Source organism: Diceros bicornis, chromosome 20 (assembly GCF_020826845.1).
Source record: "Diceros bicornis minor isolate mBicDic1 chromosome 20, mDicBic1.mat.cur, whole genome shotgun sequence".
NCBI lineage: Eukaryota > Metazoa > Chordata > Mammalia > Perissodactyla > Rhinocerotidae > Diceros > Diceros bicornis.
Genome location: NC_080759.1, coordinates 39,253,443 through 39,270,388, shown reverse-complemented (window position 1 = coordinate 39,270,388; position 16,946 = coordinate 39,253,443). Strand labels below are relative to the sequence as shown.

Sequence of the window (16,946 nt, the reverse complement as noted above, 5' to 3'; positions counted from 1 at the left end):
GCACAAGCAAATTGCGTGTATAAGTCACTCAGATTCCCCAGTCACCTACAACAGTGTGAACTGTTGCTGTTTCACTAAGTCTCTTGACTTGAGTCCATTCAAGGACTGTGGCTGGATACTACCTTTAAAGGGTCTCTATGACAGATGGTGCCTGTACCTCCCCTCTTTTAGAGAAGAAATTCTGGTAAATTTTTCTCCCAGCAATGGAGGACCCATTTTGTAACATGAGAGCTAGAAATATTGGAGAGATACAACGTCCTAGCGTTACAAATGGTGGACTGTTTCTACATACCACTTCAGATGTCCTCTGTTTTACTCTCTCTTATTCCACTACCACTAAAGGGACCTGTTCTTCAACATAGAAGGATCTCACCTCAAGTCCATATCATGCCTCTTGCCTCCGCCATGTTGCTTCTCTATTGACAGTAAGGCATGGGTTAACATATAACTAAGGTGACCCAACCAACTCATTGCAGTATTCCCAGGCCTTTCCTGTTTTTAGCACCAAAAGTCTCTCAGGAACCCCCACAGTCCTAGGAAAACTAGGACAATTAATCACTCTAACTACAACCTGGCTGCCTTCCATATGCAACCCCAAAGTGAAGGGGAATTAGTGTATTATGTAGTAAATCTTTGAAAAATATGGAATGGGAGCTGATGGATCAATACATTCTTCTTTAGCTCCCTGGTCCTGAGATGCACTTGACATCCCTTCTCAGACAGTCCCTTGGACTCATACAACCCATAGCACGTAGAGGTGGAAATATCACTTTGTTTTGGCCCTCCCTCTCGATCTGTTTTCCTCTCACTATTCTTCACTATTTTTCCCTAAGATCACCTCCCCAATAATGTTTTCACATATACTTTTATTTAAGTTGTGCTTTCTCAGGAAGTTGTTATAAATGCATGCTATACTAATAAAATATACTTTTACTTGAATTTGAAGTACTAAAAGAAGCCAAAATAGTACTGAAAGGCATGGTGAATTTCAGATACAAATTTATATTATTCAGATACAAGATTCTTCTTAAACACTCTTCTAAAGTTAAAAAAAAAGTGTATTATGGGGGCCGGCCCGGTGGCGCAAGCGGTTAAGTGCGCGCGCTCCGCTGCGGCGGCCCGGGGTTCGCTGGTTCGGATCCCGGGCGCGCACCGAAGTACTGCTTGGTAAGCCATGCTGTGGCGGCGTCCCATATAAAGTGGAGGAAGATAGGCACCGATGTTAGCCCAGGGCCGTCTTCCTCAGCAAAAAAAGAGGAGGATTGGCGGATGTTAGCTAAGGGCTGATCTCCTCACAAAAAAAAAAAAAAAAAAAAAAAGTGTATTATGAAAAAATTTGAGTTTGGTGCATTACCTTTTTTTAAATGTAAAAAGCTACATAATTTGACTTGGAATTGAGTCCTTCTTTGAAGGATCAGGGAATTAGCTCACTTCAATTTCCTCCCACATCTCCACCCATTACCTCCCAATTTTCATCATTTCTGTTACTTAAATTTTTCTGTGATAGCTTTAAATTCCAAATTGTTTAATATAAATTATATTTCATAATAGATTAAAGTCCTTTCACCATATAAAGCCAGAATGAGATTGCTTCAGGATCTACATTACTTCATCCACACCTCGTTTAAAGATTATTCCAACATTTATAATAAGCATGAAAAAAAGGGCAGAATGTTCCAGATATTTCCCATTACTACATCAATAGCAATTCGGATGTATCTAAGTCTTCGCATTTCTTAATTTTCTTTAGTAGTATTTACAATAGTTCAACATAGCCACCAGTGTCTTTGCTAAAGCTTCTCCAACCGCAGGTTACTTTGTCACATTCAGCTCTTAGTTCATTGAATTTAATTGTATAATTTGTTTGTTGTTTTGCTTTTTTCTTTTGGAACATTTGCAAAAGCAGTTTGCAGATGTCTAGGTTTCTGTATGTTTGTGAATGCTTGAATGTTGCCTTTATTCCACTAAAAAGTAAATGCTGGGTACAAAATTTTTCTTTCACGCTTTCTCTCAGAACTTTTCAGACATGACTTCTCTGTCTGCTTTGAATAAATATCACATAAGACCTTTGCTTGCTTCTCTATGAGTCTTTCATTTGGCTGGATTTTGTCTTCAAGAAAGACCAATGGTGGAGGTGGCCCTGTGGCCTAGTGGTTAAATTTGGAGCACTCCACTTTGGTGGCCCGAGTTCGCAGGTTTGGATCCCAGGCGCGAACCTACACCACTCGTCAGCCATGCTGTGGTGGTGACCCACATATAAAGTAGAGGAAGATTGGCAACAGCTGTTAGCTCAGGGCAAATCTTCCTCAGCAAAAAAAAATTAACAACAACAAAAAAAGAAAGACCAATGGGTGTTAGATTTTTTTTAACTTTTCAGGCCCACAATGTGTATGTTCTATTTTTATAGTTGAACAGCACCTTAGGTATAATATGGGGTCATATTTTATTTACTAGAGAAATGTGCTGATGGTTCCTTTATCTTCTGGCACTGATTGGCACTTATAAGAGATCCGGGCCCAGCTTGAATTTCACCCCATGAAAGTGAATTGCTTCTTTCTGCCTGGTTGCTTAAATTCCTTTTTTATTCTTGAAGTTCTGCAACTTAAAATGGATATGTTTCAGCGTCAATTACCTGTATCATTTCTCAGTGTGCTCTTGTAGGCTTCAAATTCAGTTATTCCTCCTTTTTATCAATTTTCTTTCAGAAAATACATTATTTTTAAATCTTTTTCTTCTTAGTCTTCAGGTGTCTAGAAATACCAATTATCTTTAAATTGGATGAAATTTTCTGTCCTCATTATCTGTTATCTTCTGATTTCTTCAAACTATATCATTTTAGAAGTTTTTACTTTTCTTTTTGTCAATGATTCCATTTTTAGCTTCATATATTCTCTTTTTTGCCATGTCTAATCATTTTTTAGTTCTGTGGGAGGTTTGCTTTATTCTCCATGGACTTCTATAATTTTCCTTTTCAATTTTGAGCTCCTGTTTATTGGATTTATTTCATCATTAAATCTCTAAGGGAAAATTTCTCCTGTACCTTGAATTAAGTTTTCTCTAAAATTTGGTTCTTTTCTGGCTTTTTCATGCTAGTTTTCTCAAAAAAAAAAATTGAATAAGTATTTTTCTGTAGTCAGGCAATTTCTTTTCTCCTGGTCATGCTTGTGGAGAGCTCTGTCCACGTGTTTCATTTGTTATCATATTACCGTTAATTTCTCCCCCTTTCTGTCTTAGTTGAGACTTGTTCTTTGCTCTGTTTCTGATTCATTCTGAGGCTTACATAGAGAAGCCGGGCATTCCATCTATTGTGATATTGTTAATTATTCTTGCATTGTGAGTGAATCCATTTTCTGTTTTTTTAAATCTCCTGTATTGTGGATGCATGGATCCCCAAAGCTCATGGCTCTGTGAGAGTTCCTAAGCTCGAGCCTCTGAGAGAGAATTCCTTCTAGTTGCTCAGTCAACCTCTCCTACTCTCCATTCACTGGGACTACTTCCATTTGCACTCCCCTAACCCTGCTCTGAGTGATTGAATGGTAAGGAGAACCATGGGTGTAGCAAACCTTGTTAATCAACCACAAAGGAAAGGGGGGATTTTAGCACTCTCATCATGCCTCTAGCCTCACACAATGTGCTTTCTGCTCCAAGGAGCTCTTTAGAGTAGAAATGATCTGCCCGACCCCCTTCTTTACCCCCAACCCAGAAAAATCATGATAGTGTATACCTTTTCAAATGACTGTTTTCATTTTCTTCAAGTAAATAGCCAGAAATGGTATTGCTGCATCATGTAATGTTCAATTTTGAATTCTTTGAGGAACCTCCATACTGTTTTCTGTGGTGGTTGCATCAATTTACATTCCCACCAACAGTGCATGAGGGTTCCCTTTTCTCCATGTCCTTGCCAACACTTGTTATTTGTTGGCTTTTTTGATAATAGCCATTCTGAAAGGTGTGAAGTGATATCTCATTGTGGTTTTGATTTGCATTTTCCTGATGATTAGTGATGTTGAGCACCTTGTCATGTACCTGTTGACCATCTCTCTGTCTTCTCTGGAGCAATATCTGTTCAGGTCTTCTGTCTATTTTTAAAAATCAGATTATTTGCTATATATATGCACCCTTATGTTCATTGCAACATTATTTACAATAGTCAATATATGGAAGCAATATAAATGTACATTGGTAGATGAATGGGTAAAGAAGATGTGGCATATACATATATATATGTGTATATAAACACACACACAATGGAATATTACTGAGCCATAAAAAAGAATGAAATCCTCCCATTTGCAACAACATGGATGGATTTAGAGGGTATTATGCTAAGTGAAATAAGCCAGACAGAGAAAGAATAATACTATATGATTTCACTTATATGTGAAATCCAAACAAAACAAAACAAATAAACAAAGAAAACAAAACACAGAGTCATAGATACAGAGAACAAATTGGTGGTTGTCAGAGGGAGAGGGGTAGGAGGAAGGGCAGAATAAGTGAAGGAGATAAGAGGTATAAACCTCCAGTCATAAAATAACTAAGTCATGTACAATATAGGGAATATAGTCAACAATATTGTAATAACTTTGTATGATGACAGATGGTAACTAGTCTTATCAGGGTGATCATTTTTTAATGTAAATAAATGTTAAATCACTTTGCTGTACACTTGAAACTAGTACAATACTGTATGTCAACTATACTTCAATTAAAAAAAAACTACAGTGGTATACTCTGGAGATTTTTTTTTACTGTGAAATTTTTGTTGTACATTATTGTTTAATAGTCACCATATAAGTGCATACCTCCACCCCTTGTGCCCACCCCTGACCTCCTTAACCCCTGGTAACCACCAAACAGTTCTATCTGTCCGTATCTTGGTTTATCTTCTACATATGAGTGAAATCATGCAATGTTTGTCTTTCTCTTTCTGGCTTATTTCACTTAACATAATACCCCCAGGTCTGTCCATGTTGTTGCAAATGGGACAATTTTGTCTTTTTTTATGGTTCAGTAGTATTCCATGGTATATATATATACCACATATTCTTTATCCAGTCATCAGTCGAGGGACACTTGGGTTGCTTCCACTTCCTGGCTATAGTGAATAATGCTGCAATGAACATAGGGGTGCATAAGCTGCTTTGGATTGCTGATTTCAGGTTCATTGGATAGATTCCCAGTAGTGGGATAGCTGGATCATAGGGTATTTCTATTGTTAATTTTTTGAGGAATCTCCATACTGTTTTTCATAGAGGCTGCACCACTTTGCATTCCCATCAGCAGTGAATGAGGGATCCCATTTCTCCACAACTTCTCCAACATTTTTTGTTTTGTGTCTTGGTGATTATAGTCGTTCTAATGGGTGTAAGGCGATATCTTAGTGTAGTTTTGATTTGCATTTCCCTGATGATTAGTGACGTTGAACATCTTTTCATATGCCTATTGGCCATCTGTATATCTTCCTTGGAAAAATGTCTGTTCAGATCCTCTGCCCATTTTTTGATTGGGTTGTTTGCTTTTTGTTATTCAGTTGTGTGAGTTCTTTACATATTACGGAGATTAATCCCTTGTCAGATATATGGTTTGCAAATATTTTTTCCCAGCTGGTGCATCGCCGGTTCATTTTGACCCTGGTTTCATTTGCCTTGTAGAAGCTCTTTAATCTGATGAAGTCCCACTTGTTTATTTTTCTTTTGTTTCTCTTGTCTGAGTAGACAGAGAATTCAAAAAGATCCCTTTGCAGCTGATGACAAGTAGTGTACTACCTATATTTTCCTCCAAGAGTTTTATAGTTTCAGGTCTCTCCTTCAAGTCTTTGATCCATTTTGAGTTAATTTTTGTATATGGTGAAAGAAGATGGTCTACTTTCATTCTTTTGCAAGTGGCTTTCCAGTTTTCCTAGAACCATTTATTGAAGAGACTTTCTTTTCTCCACTGTATGTCCTTAGCTCCTTTGTCAAAGATTAGCTGCCCATAGATATGAGGTTTTATTTCTGGACTTTCAATTCTGTTCCGTTGATCTGTGTGTCTGTTTTTGTACCAGTACCATGCTGTTTTAAATACTATTGCTTTGTAGTATGTTTTGAAGTCAGGGATTGTGATGCCTCCAGCCTTGTTCTTCTTTTCCAGGATTGCTTTAGCTATAACGGGGTCTTTTGTTGTCCCACATGAATGTTAGTATTCTTTGTTCTATTTCTGTGAAGAATGTCCTTGGGATTCTGACTGGGATTGCATTGAATCTATAGATTGCTTTAGGTAGTATGGACATTTTAACTATGTTTATTCTTCCAATCCAAGTGCATGAATATTTTTCCATTTCTTTATGTCATCATTGATTTCACTCAATAATGTCTTATAGTTTTCTTTGTATAGGTCTTTCCCTTCCTTGGTTAAATTTACTCCTAGATATTTTATTCTTTTTGTTGCAATTGTAAATGGGATTGTCTTCTTGAGTTCTCTTTCTGTTAGTTCATTGTTGTTATATAGAAATGCAACTGATTTCTGTAAGTTGATTTTGTACCCTGCCACTTGTCTGTACTTGTTGATTGCTTCTAATGGTTTTCCAATGGATTCTTTAGGGTTTTCTATGTATAAGATCATGTCATCTGCAAGCAGCAAGATTTTCACTTCTTTCTTGCCTATTTGGATTCATTTTATTCCTTTTTCTTGCCTAATTGCTCTGGCCAGAACCTCCAGTACTGTGTTGAATAACAGTGGTGAGAATGGACACCCTTGTCTTGTCCCTGATTTTGGAGGGATGGCTTTTGGTTTTTCCCCACTGAGTATGATGTTGGCTGTGGTTTTGTCATATATGGCCTTTATTATGTTAAGGTGCTTTCCCTTTATACCCATTTTATTGAGAGTTTTTATCATAAATGGATGTTGGATCTTGTCAAAAGCCTTCTCTGGGTCTCTTGAGATGATCATATTCTTTTTATTCCTCGTTTTGTTAATGTGGTGTATCACATTGATTGATTTGCAGATGTTGAACCATCCCTGTGTCCCTGGTATAAATTCCACTTGATCATGCTGTATGATCTTTTTAATGTATTGCTGTATTCAGTTTGCCAATATTTTGTTGAGGATTTTTGCATCTATGTTCATCAGGGATATTGGTCTGTAGTTTTCCTTCTTAGTATTGTCTTTGCCTGGCTTTGGTATCAGGGTGATGTTGGCCTCATAGAATGTGTTGGGAAGTGTTCGATCTTCCTCTATTTTTTGGAATAGTTTGAGAAGGATAGGTTTTAAGTCATCTTTGAATGTTTGGTAAAATTATCCAGAGAAGCCATCTGGTGCTGGATTTTATTTTTTGGGAGGTTTTTGATTACTGTTTCAATCTCATGTGATTGGTCTATTCAGGTTCTCTATTTCTTCTTGATTCAGTTTTGGGAGGTTGTATGAGTATAGGGATTTATCCATTTCTTCTAGATTGTCCAATTTGTTGGCATACAGTTTTTCATAGTATTCTCTTATAATCTTTTGTATTTCTGTGGTATCTGTTGTAATTTCTCCTTTTTCATTTCTAATTTTATTTATTTGAGCCTTCTCTCTTTTTTTCTAGGTGAGTCTGGCTAAGGGTTTGTCAGTTTTGTTTATCTTCTCAAAGAACCAGCTCTTTGTTTCATTGATCCTTTCTACTGTTTTTTTAATTTCAATTTCATTTATTTCTGCTCTGATTTTTATTATTTCCTTCCTTATGCTGACTTTAGGCTTTGTTTGTTCTTCTTTTTCTAATTATGTTAGGAGTAGTTTGAGCTTGCTTATTTGGGCTTTTTCTTGTTTGTTAAGATGGGCCTATATTGCTATGAGTTTCCCTCTCAGGACCACTTTTGCTGCATCCCATATGAGTTGGTAAGGTGTATTTTCATTTTCATTTGTCTCCAGATATGCTTTGATTTCTCCTTTAATTTCATCAATGATCCATTGGTTATTTAGTAGCATGTTGTTGAGTCTCCACAGCTATGTCACTTTCCTGATTTTTTCCTTGTAGTCTAAATTCATGGCATTATGGTCTGAAAAGATGCTTGTTATGATTTCAATCTTCTTAAATTTGTATAAGCATGTCTTGTTTCCCAACATATGGTCTATTCTTGAGAATGTTCCATGCACACTTGAGAAGAATGTGTAATCTGCTGTGTTTGGATGGAGTGCTCTGTGTATGTCTATTAAGTCCATCTCATCCAGTTTTTCATTTATGTCCATTATTTCCTTATTTATTTTCTGTCTGGATGATCTGTCCATTGATGAGAGTGGGGTGTTAAGATCCCCTACTATTATTGTGTTGTTGTTAATATTTCCTTTTAGGTTTGTTAATAGTTGCTTTATGTACCTTGGTGCTCCTGTATGGGGTGCATATATATTTAAAAGTGATATGTCTTCTTGGTGGAGTGTCCCTTTTATCGTTATATATTGCCCCTCTTTGTCTCTCATTACCTGTTTTATCTTGAAGTCAACTTTGTCTGATATAAGTATGGCAACACCTGCTTTCTTTTGTTTGCCATTAGCTTGGGGTATTGTCTCCCATCCTTTCAGTCTGATCCTGTGCTTGTCTTTAGAGCTGAGATGTGTTTCCTGGAGACAGCATATTGTTGGGTCTTGTTTTTTAATCCATCACACCACTCTGTGTCTCTTGATTGGAGAGTTCAGTCCATTTACATTTAGGGTAATTATTGATATATGGGGGCTTTTTGTTGTTATTTTATCACTCTTTTTCTGGTTCTTTTACATTTCTTTTGTTTCTCATCCCATGTGTTTTGGACTACCAATTTAGTTTGGTAGTTCTGTATGGAGGTTCTCTTAGTTTTCTCTTTCTTTATCATGTGTGATTCTGTTCTGATTATTTGGTTGGTGGTTGCCATGAGGTTTGTATAAAAAATCTCGTGGATGTGATAGTCCATTTTCTGATGGCCTCTTATTCCCTTAGACTAAGTCAATTCGATCCCTTTGCTCTTCCCCTTCTGCGTTATTGTTGTTACATCTTATTCCTTCTTGTGTTGTGAGTTTGTATTTAACATGATGAGATTACCTTTATGCTTGGTGCTTACCTTCTCTTGATCTTTGGTTTGATAATTAAGTATTTACTAATCTATTTTGATAGAGGACTGCAATTTTTCTGGTTCTGTCGACCTATTTTCCTCCTTGTTCAAAATTTTGAATCCCCTTTCTTTTTTTTCCTCAGGGATGAGGGCCTTGTTGAGCACTTCTTGTAGTGGGGGCCTTGTGGCAATGAACTTTTATTAGCTTTTGTTTATCTGGGATAGTTATTATTTCTCCATCATATCTCAAGGATATTTTTGCTGGATAGAGTATTTTTGGCTGAAAGTTTTTGCCCTTCAGGATTTTGAACATATTGTTCCACTCTCTCCTAGCCTGTAAACATTCTATCAAGAAATCAGCTCAGATCCTGATAGGAAATCCTTTGTATGTTATTTTTTTTTTTGTCTAGCTGCCCTTAATATTTTTTCTTTGTGGTTGACTTTTGCCAGCTTTACTACTATATGCATTGGAGAGAGTCTTTTCGTGTTGATATATTTAGGAGATCTATTGATTTCATTCACTGGTATTTCTAGCTCCTTTCTCAGTTTTGGGAAGTTCTCAGATATTACTTCTTTGAACAAGAAATAGTATTTGAACAAGTACTCTGCTCCTTTTTCCCTCGCTTCTCCCTCTGGCACACCTATAATCTTTATGTTGGATTTCCTAATTGAGGCAGATACTTCTTGGACTGTTTCTTCATTCCTTTTAGTCTTAGTTCTCTTTCCTCCTCCATCTGGGGCATTTCTACATTACTGTCCTCAATATTTCTAATTCTTTCCTCCATATTGTCAGCTCTGATGTTTACAGCTTCCAGATTTGTCTTTATCTCCTCTACTGTGTTTTTCATCTGTAAGACTTCTGATTGGTTTATTTTTATAGTTTCAATCTCTTTTGTGAAGAAACTTCTGATTTCATTGAGTTGTCTGTCTGTGTTTTCTTGTATTTCATTAAGCTATTTTATGATGGCTGTTTTGAATTCTCTGTCATTAAGGTTATACATTTCAGTGCTTTCTGGGTTGACTTCCTGGTGCTTGTAATTTTCCTTTTGGTCTAGAGATTTAATATATTTTTACATGATGCCTGTTGGTGTTGGCTTACTTTTCCTCATAGTGAAAATATATGTTCACAATTTCCTCTTGCTGCCGCTGGGTGGGGGTCAAGGGCTGTGTATTCTGGCCCACCTCAATCAGCAGCCACTCTTGTCGGCCCCTGGCTGATGTGCGGTGTGGCTGAGTGGAGGCTGCTGGGGGGGAAGCATGGGAACAGCTGGAGCTGGAGTGCAGCTAGGTCAAAGCAGCTGGGGCTCGGGTGTGGGTGGGTTGAAGCACCTGCAGCTGAAGTGCTGCTGGGTCAAAGAAGCTAGGACTGATGTGTGCTGGGTCAAGGAAGCTGGAACTGGAGTGCGCTGAGCCGAAGAAGGAAGAGCTGGAGCACAGCTGGGCTGAAGAAGTTGGAACTGTAGTGTGCTGGGCCAAAGAAGCTGGAACTGGAGTGTGCTGGGCCAAAGAACCTGGAACTGGAGCGCCGCTGGGCCAAAGAAGCTGGAACTGGAGTGCAGTGGGCCGAAGCTGCTGGCGCCAAGTCAGCTGGAGTCTGCACACAGGTCAAACCAAAGCAGCTCCTTCCACTTAGTCTGGGGATTCCAACAATTTGGTTCTTGGGTGTATGGCTGCCTGGGTGCCTCAGACATCCCCTGTGTTGTGTGAATAGCTTCTGTTGGAATATGAATGTCCTTTTTGTTGTGTCTTAGAGGGGGAGAGTTCAATGGGGGAATCTCACTCTGCCATGATGCTGACATCACTCTCTACCCCGGAGATTTTTTTACTCTGAAGACTAAAATTTGTTAGTATCCTCTAATTGCCTATACTTCTCTAAATCTTGAGAAAAAATAAATGTTAAACCTAGCTTCTTAATGAGTTTTATCTTGGAATATTTGAGCAACACTGAACACCAAGTTACTAACAAATTATAAATTGGAAATATTATAATGTAGCAAGTCTCTAAGTGTTGAAACAAAGTTTCATTAGATCCAAATATTCTGATTTGGGAACTCATAAGAGGTTGTTTAATTTATCATGATATAGAGAGGTAAACATTGATAATAACAAGGGGCAAAAAGGGTCACTTGAGCTACAGCCAAAGGGCACTTTTTTTAAATATTAATTGAAGCACAGCATGAACAAGTAAACATTAATTAAAGAACAAATGTATCTATGAATGATTGGTTTGATGAAATAATAGCAGATTATATTTTTTGGTCCAGAGATGACCAATGCTGACATAGCTTATCTCATTGAAACCTGTATCACCTCTCAGGCACATTTTATAGGTGAAGAAATGTAAGAAGAGAGATGTAAGCAATTTGGCCAAGGGCACCCAGGTAATTAAGTGAAGCTAAGTTTCCAACTTAAATTTCCCCAGGTTAACTCCAGAGTCTGCACCCAGTCTTGCACCTCCCCTTCAGGAATGGATTGATTTATCCCCCAGCCTATATCTTTATGTCTTACCTCATCATTCTGTTCTTCACACATTAATATAATTCTATAGAATCATTGCCATATACACCTTGCCTTATACCTGTGAGCCAATGCTTCATGTTTAGACCTTCAGATCTTTATTCATCTTCTTAAGTTTTATTCACATTCACTACACAGTTTAGGTTTACACTCTGTGAAACTCAAAGGGAAGACAGATACACTCATTTTAAACTCCCCAAAATAGCCCAGTGTATATTTGTGTCTTAGCGTTTATCTTTTCTTACACAAAACCGTTTGTTTATGTGCAAATATCCATCACATAACTCTAATTTCCTTGAAGATATAGAAGATTTCTTAATCCTGTTGTCATCCTAACCCAGCACTTTTTTTGTCACTTAGAAAGAACTCAGTTAATGTTTACTGAATTTAATTGAATGACTATGAGAAGGTTATAAATAACAAATAAATAACATTATGTGACAAATGAACACTTTAATATAAAAGACACTAGCATGAAATGAGCTTAACAGTTGCAAGTGAAGAGGAAAAGAAGCATCTTTCTTTAGCAGTGACTTAAAGATTTATGTTCTTTCCACACGCTTACCGCCCTCCTTCCTAGTCACCAATCAGTCAGGGATTTTAAGTTACTCTTCCCCAAAGTTACTTGGTTCTGATTGTGACTCAAGATAACAGATTTGCTCTTTCTCAACAAAGGTTTAAACCAGCTTCACAAATAATGCAAATATTCCTAGTTGTTCAACGAAGTAGATAAAGTAAGATATCAAGATGCAAACTCTACTAGAACTCACTATAAAGTTGAGGGATTGGTCTCACATTCACCTTGAATTCCAGTCACACAGGAGAACATGATGAAATACATCATCATTTTCCAAAAATAGCAATAAACATGGAAACAGGATGTGTCCTAAATCCATATTCATCTTAAAATATATTGAGAAAAGGGCACTAAACTATTATGTATGTTGCTCTTCCAAGAGTGCTTTGAATTTGACTTCCTATCTTCTAATTGCATTTTTTTTCTTTTGTATCCCCACCTGAGGCAAGTTTCTTTCTCGTGATTGCTCCTAAATTGTTTCCTTATAAATCTATTACGGAAGTTTTAGTATTAATTTGTGGGAAGGAAATAGCAATAACAATAAACTTATGTAGGGCATTCCAGTGATTTCTGGAGAGGCAGGATCTCCTGATCTGACAGGCAACAGGAGATGGAGTGAGAGGGTGCAGAACTCTGAAAGGTTTTTGTGTGTTCTGGAAAACGCAGTTATTATAGAGATTCAATGCAGAGTCATTTTAAGGGATTAAAATTTATAAGCAGACCACCTTTAACATACTACATAAGGAAAAACCTGAATTTTATTATAATATCTAGTATAACACGTTTAAGTTAGCATTCATATCAAACTCTCAATATTTGGCATTATAAACCTCTTAAAAGCAAAATTCTCATAAACTTCTTAAACCAAAGAAGTCTTGCACAGCTTAGAAACAAACAAACAAACAAACAAATGAGGCCTTAGGCTAAGATGCAAAATGGTTTCTTTCAGTTTTGGAAAAACTTATGAGTTTAACAGGAGTTATGAAGAGGAAGAACTGGGGAATGACTCTAATGGGTATGGAGTTTCTTTTTGGGGTGATGAAAATATTGAAGGTTACATAGCAATGATGCTTGCAGAACTCCATGAATATACTAAATACAGAACTGTATACTTTAAAGGTGTGAATTTTATTGTATGTAAATTATATCTTAACAAAGTTATTATTTAAAAATAAAAAACAATTTATAATAAGTGGCCTCTTCCTGGGCACAGGCATTGTATATCAACAGTATATATTACACAGTTCCTGAAATATGACTACTTTCCTCTCTGAACAAACTTAGGAGTATATTACTCTCTCTCTCTCTTTTTTTTTTTTTTTTGAGGAAGATTGGCCCTGAGCTAACATCTGTTGTCAATCTTCCTCTTTTTTCGCTTAAGGAAGATTCGCCCTTAGCTAACATCTATGCCAATCTTCCTCTATTTTTTTTTTTTTTTGTATGTGGGATACTGCCACAGCATGGCTTGATGAGCAGTGTGTAGGTCTGCACGCGGGATCTGAACCTGTGAACCCCAGGCCACCAAAGTGGAGAGTGCAAACTTAACCACTATGCTACCTGGCTGGCCCTTTATATTTCTCTCTTTGAGTATAATTACAGTAAAATTTTTTAAAATAAGTGATTCAAAACACAATTAAATTTATATCAACACATAAATTTTACTAATTTGTAAGAAATCTTAAAACTGATTAAGACTACAACTCTTAGATTTTTCACACAGCTTTACTCATTCTGTTTCCTTATCTGTAAAATGGGAGTATCTATCATATGATGAGAAAATACATGGAAAGCAATTAGAATTTTTCCTAGTGCCCAGGTAGTGCTTTGTAAATATTGATTGTTATTAGTAATTACTGGACAGGACGTATTCAGTTCTCCAAGAGAATACTTTTATACTTTACCAAATAAATTTCATATTTTTCATTAGTATTATTTTATTTTTTCTTCAAACAACTTTTTTTTACAAGCTATCAACTCTTCTAAGAACATGAGACTTTTGAACACCAATTTTTAGTTCAATTAGTTTATAATGTATTTGTGCAATCACGAAACTTTAAGATTTTCTTTTTTCGGAAATCACAGGTGTTTTTAGGAAATTGGAATATCCAATCACATATGAAAATAAAGTAACTTATAGGTAAAGTAATACAATTCAATTGGTATAGATATTGAAATATTTTTTAAGATAGAATTCCTCATATATATAATTTAGTGAATTCTAAGCTCTGATTTACTATTTCCACGTAGAAAATCTTGATATTAACCCAATTCCTCATGCTTGGTTCTGTAATTTTTTATGCATTTTCATTATAAAATTTGGTACTTGGGGGCCAGCCCTGTGGCCGAGTGGTTAAAGTTCTGTGCACTCCGCTTAAGTGGCCAGGTTCGCAGCTTCGGATCCCGGGTGCAGACCACTCATCAGGCCATGCTGTGGTGGCCACCACATTCAAAAAATAGAGGAAGACTGGCACAGAGGTTAGCTCAGGGCTAATCTTTCTCAAGCAGAAAAAAGAGGAAGATTGGCAACTGATGTTAGCTCAGGATGAATCTACTTCAGCAAAAAAAAGAGGGAAATTTGGTACTTAATTGTAACTTTGAGTGGGTGAATGCAGCAACCTCAGTCAGAGAAAGGGATGATTACCAAGGTCTCAGTCCCTTTAGAAATTTAGTTTGGGTCACAACAGGGCCAGTTTCATGGGCATTTGACGTGTGCAGTCATGAAAGGCCCCGTACTTAGAAGGACCTCATGCTTGGTTTATTGCTCTGCTGTCACTGTCTTGAAATTCTTAGCAATTTTTGAACAAGGAGTCCTGTATTTCATTTTGCACTGGGCACTGCAAATTGTGTAGCTGGTTCTGGGTCACAAAGCCAGGTTAGCTACCAAGTCCTGTTGTAACAGTTAAGGGTAGGGAGGAAATTAGTATGGATAATCAAGGAAGGACATGATGAGTATAAAAGGTACTCTGAATTCGCCTGCCCACTAACCTCTCATAAGTTTCCCCTCAGAAACGTAGACCCATAAGAATTGTGGAGGAGTTTTTTCCAAACACGCGTGGAGAAGAGAACCTATGTGAATCAAGGGATAGATGAAAGGTGTCCTACTTATATCTCCATTCAAGGGAAACTTCTGCCAAAGGATAGACAGCCTGTCTGGTTGACAGCCTCCAGCTGCCCCGAGATTGGCCAATGTGTTCGTGTAGGATTATGCTTCCCCAGTGAGTGAGCACTTTGATGTATTAGAATGGATATTTCTGCCCCTGCCAGATTCCTGTAATCCCTGTAATGGTAGACTTTGCAAAGGGAGTCTCTTCAGCTAGTCAGCTAGCTCTCTCTCTCTCTCTCTCTCTCTCAAACATATATAATTGCTATCGGATCATGGGTAATTTTTTGTTTCTTTCACCCTGCTTTGCTTATGTGTACATTATTTTTTCTATAAATATACGTGCTATTTCAATGACTTAAAATATAATATTATTGGAAATCATCAAGAATGACATATTTTTGTGACCATCTTAATAAGAATAAATGATTTGATCCCCTGCATTTACTGGCTTCTCATAAAATGCAAAGCTTTTAGCCTTACCTGTACACTATCATCAGGAAAATGATTCCAATTTTGGTGCAAAACGTACACTTTCAGCATCCTTTCTGCAGGATTGTACAAAAGCAATCTCTTGTGCATTTCGTGATAGCTTCTAGATGAATTGCCATGTGTATACTGTGTGTACTGCTGCAAATCAGTGGGCAATGTAGATGGACAAACACCCAATTATTTTTTACTTTTTCTTAATCTAGTTAGATTGTATTGATTGCACTATTACATTTATTAGTTAGTGCCTTTTAGAATTAACTATATGTTTTTATTCCTTATTTAATATCCAAACTGTACTTTGAAATATTCAAAGATATGAGAGAAAGGCTTATTAAAGGAAATATTCTGCAATTAATATTTCTCATGCTACTTATAGCATGATTACATGAACAGTAAAATTACTGCTTTTCAATGCTAGGAAAGAAAATAGGAGAAAGCATAATTTATAGGCAAACTTTATTAGGTAATGTTCAGTTTCATTCTGAAAATCAAGTGCAAATAGGATTTCTTTCCTCTGAATTCATAGTTTTATAAATATATAATTATATATGTATATATATAATTTTATATATATTTGTAATGGGTTAAGTTTTGATAGCTAGTAAATTGGAAGGGTTCTTGAATCTTCCTTTGGCTATTCCTCCCCTTAATTTCAAATCAATTAGAAAGTCTTTCCAATTTCATGTCTTAAATCTTGTTGGAAGCCCCCTCCTCCACCCTGTTTCCACTGGCACTGGGCCAACTGTAGTGCTCATTATCTCTTCCTTTGGGTGCTCAAGTTCTGGCCTCCCTTGTCACCATCCTCCATGTAGCCGCCAGCGTGATTGTTGTGAAATGGAAGTATGGCCATGCTTCTACAATTTATGTTTGTCACTGACTTCCCATAGGCTAATCTGAAGTAAAATACTTTTTGGCAATACATTTGAGACCCTTCCTGATTGTGCTTCTGCTTGCTTCTCAGACTCATCGCTTGTCATCACTCTCTACAAAAACTCTCTGATCCAGCTCAACTGAACCACTTGTCATTGTTCAACGGGTCCATGAGTTTTCACAGCCCTGCAAGTTGAATCTCCTGTTGCCACTGCCTGGAATATATCCACCCCCCGCAGCTCAATACCAAAAAATACAACTCATTACTCTTTTCCATTTATATTTTTTCTAAAGTTCATAATTAACATGGATATATTGTCATTTTAAAAAACCTTAAGTCAAAAATACTTAA

General features: G+C 36.9%; 1 pseudogene; it reads right to left on the bottom strand.

The window, feature by feature from the left end:
* LOC131418945 (T-box transcription factor T-like) overlaps positions 1–15,814 on the bottom strand; it is a 40,331-nt pseudogene extending 24,517 nt beyond the window's left edge.
* Positions 15,815–16,946: the final 1,132 nt, after the last annotated feature.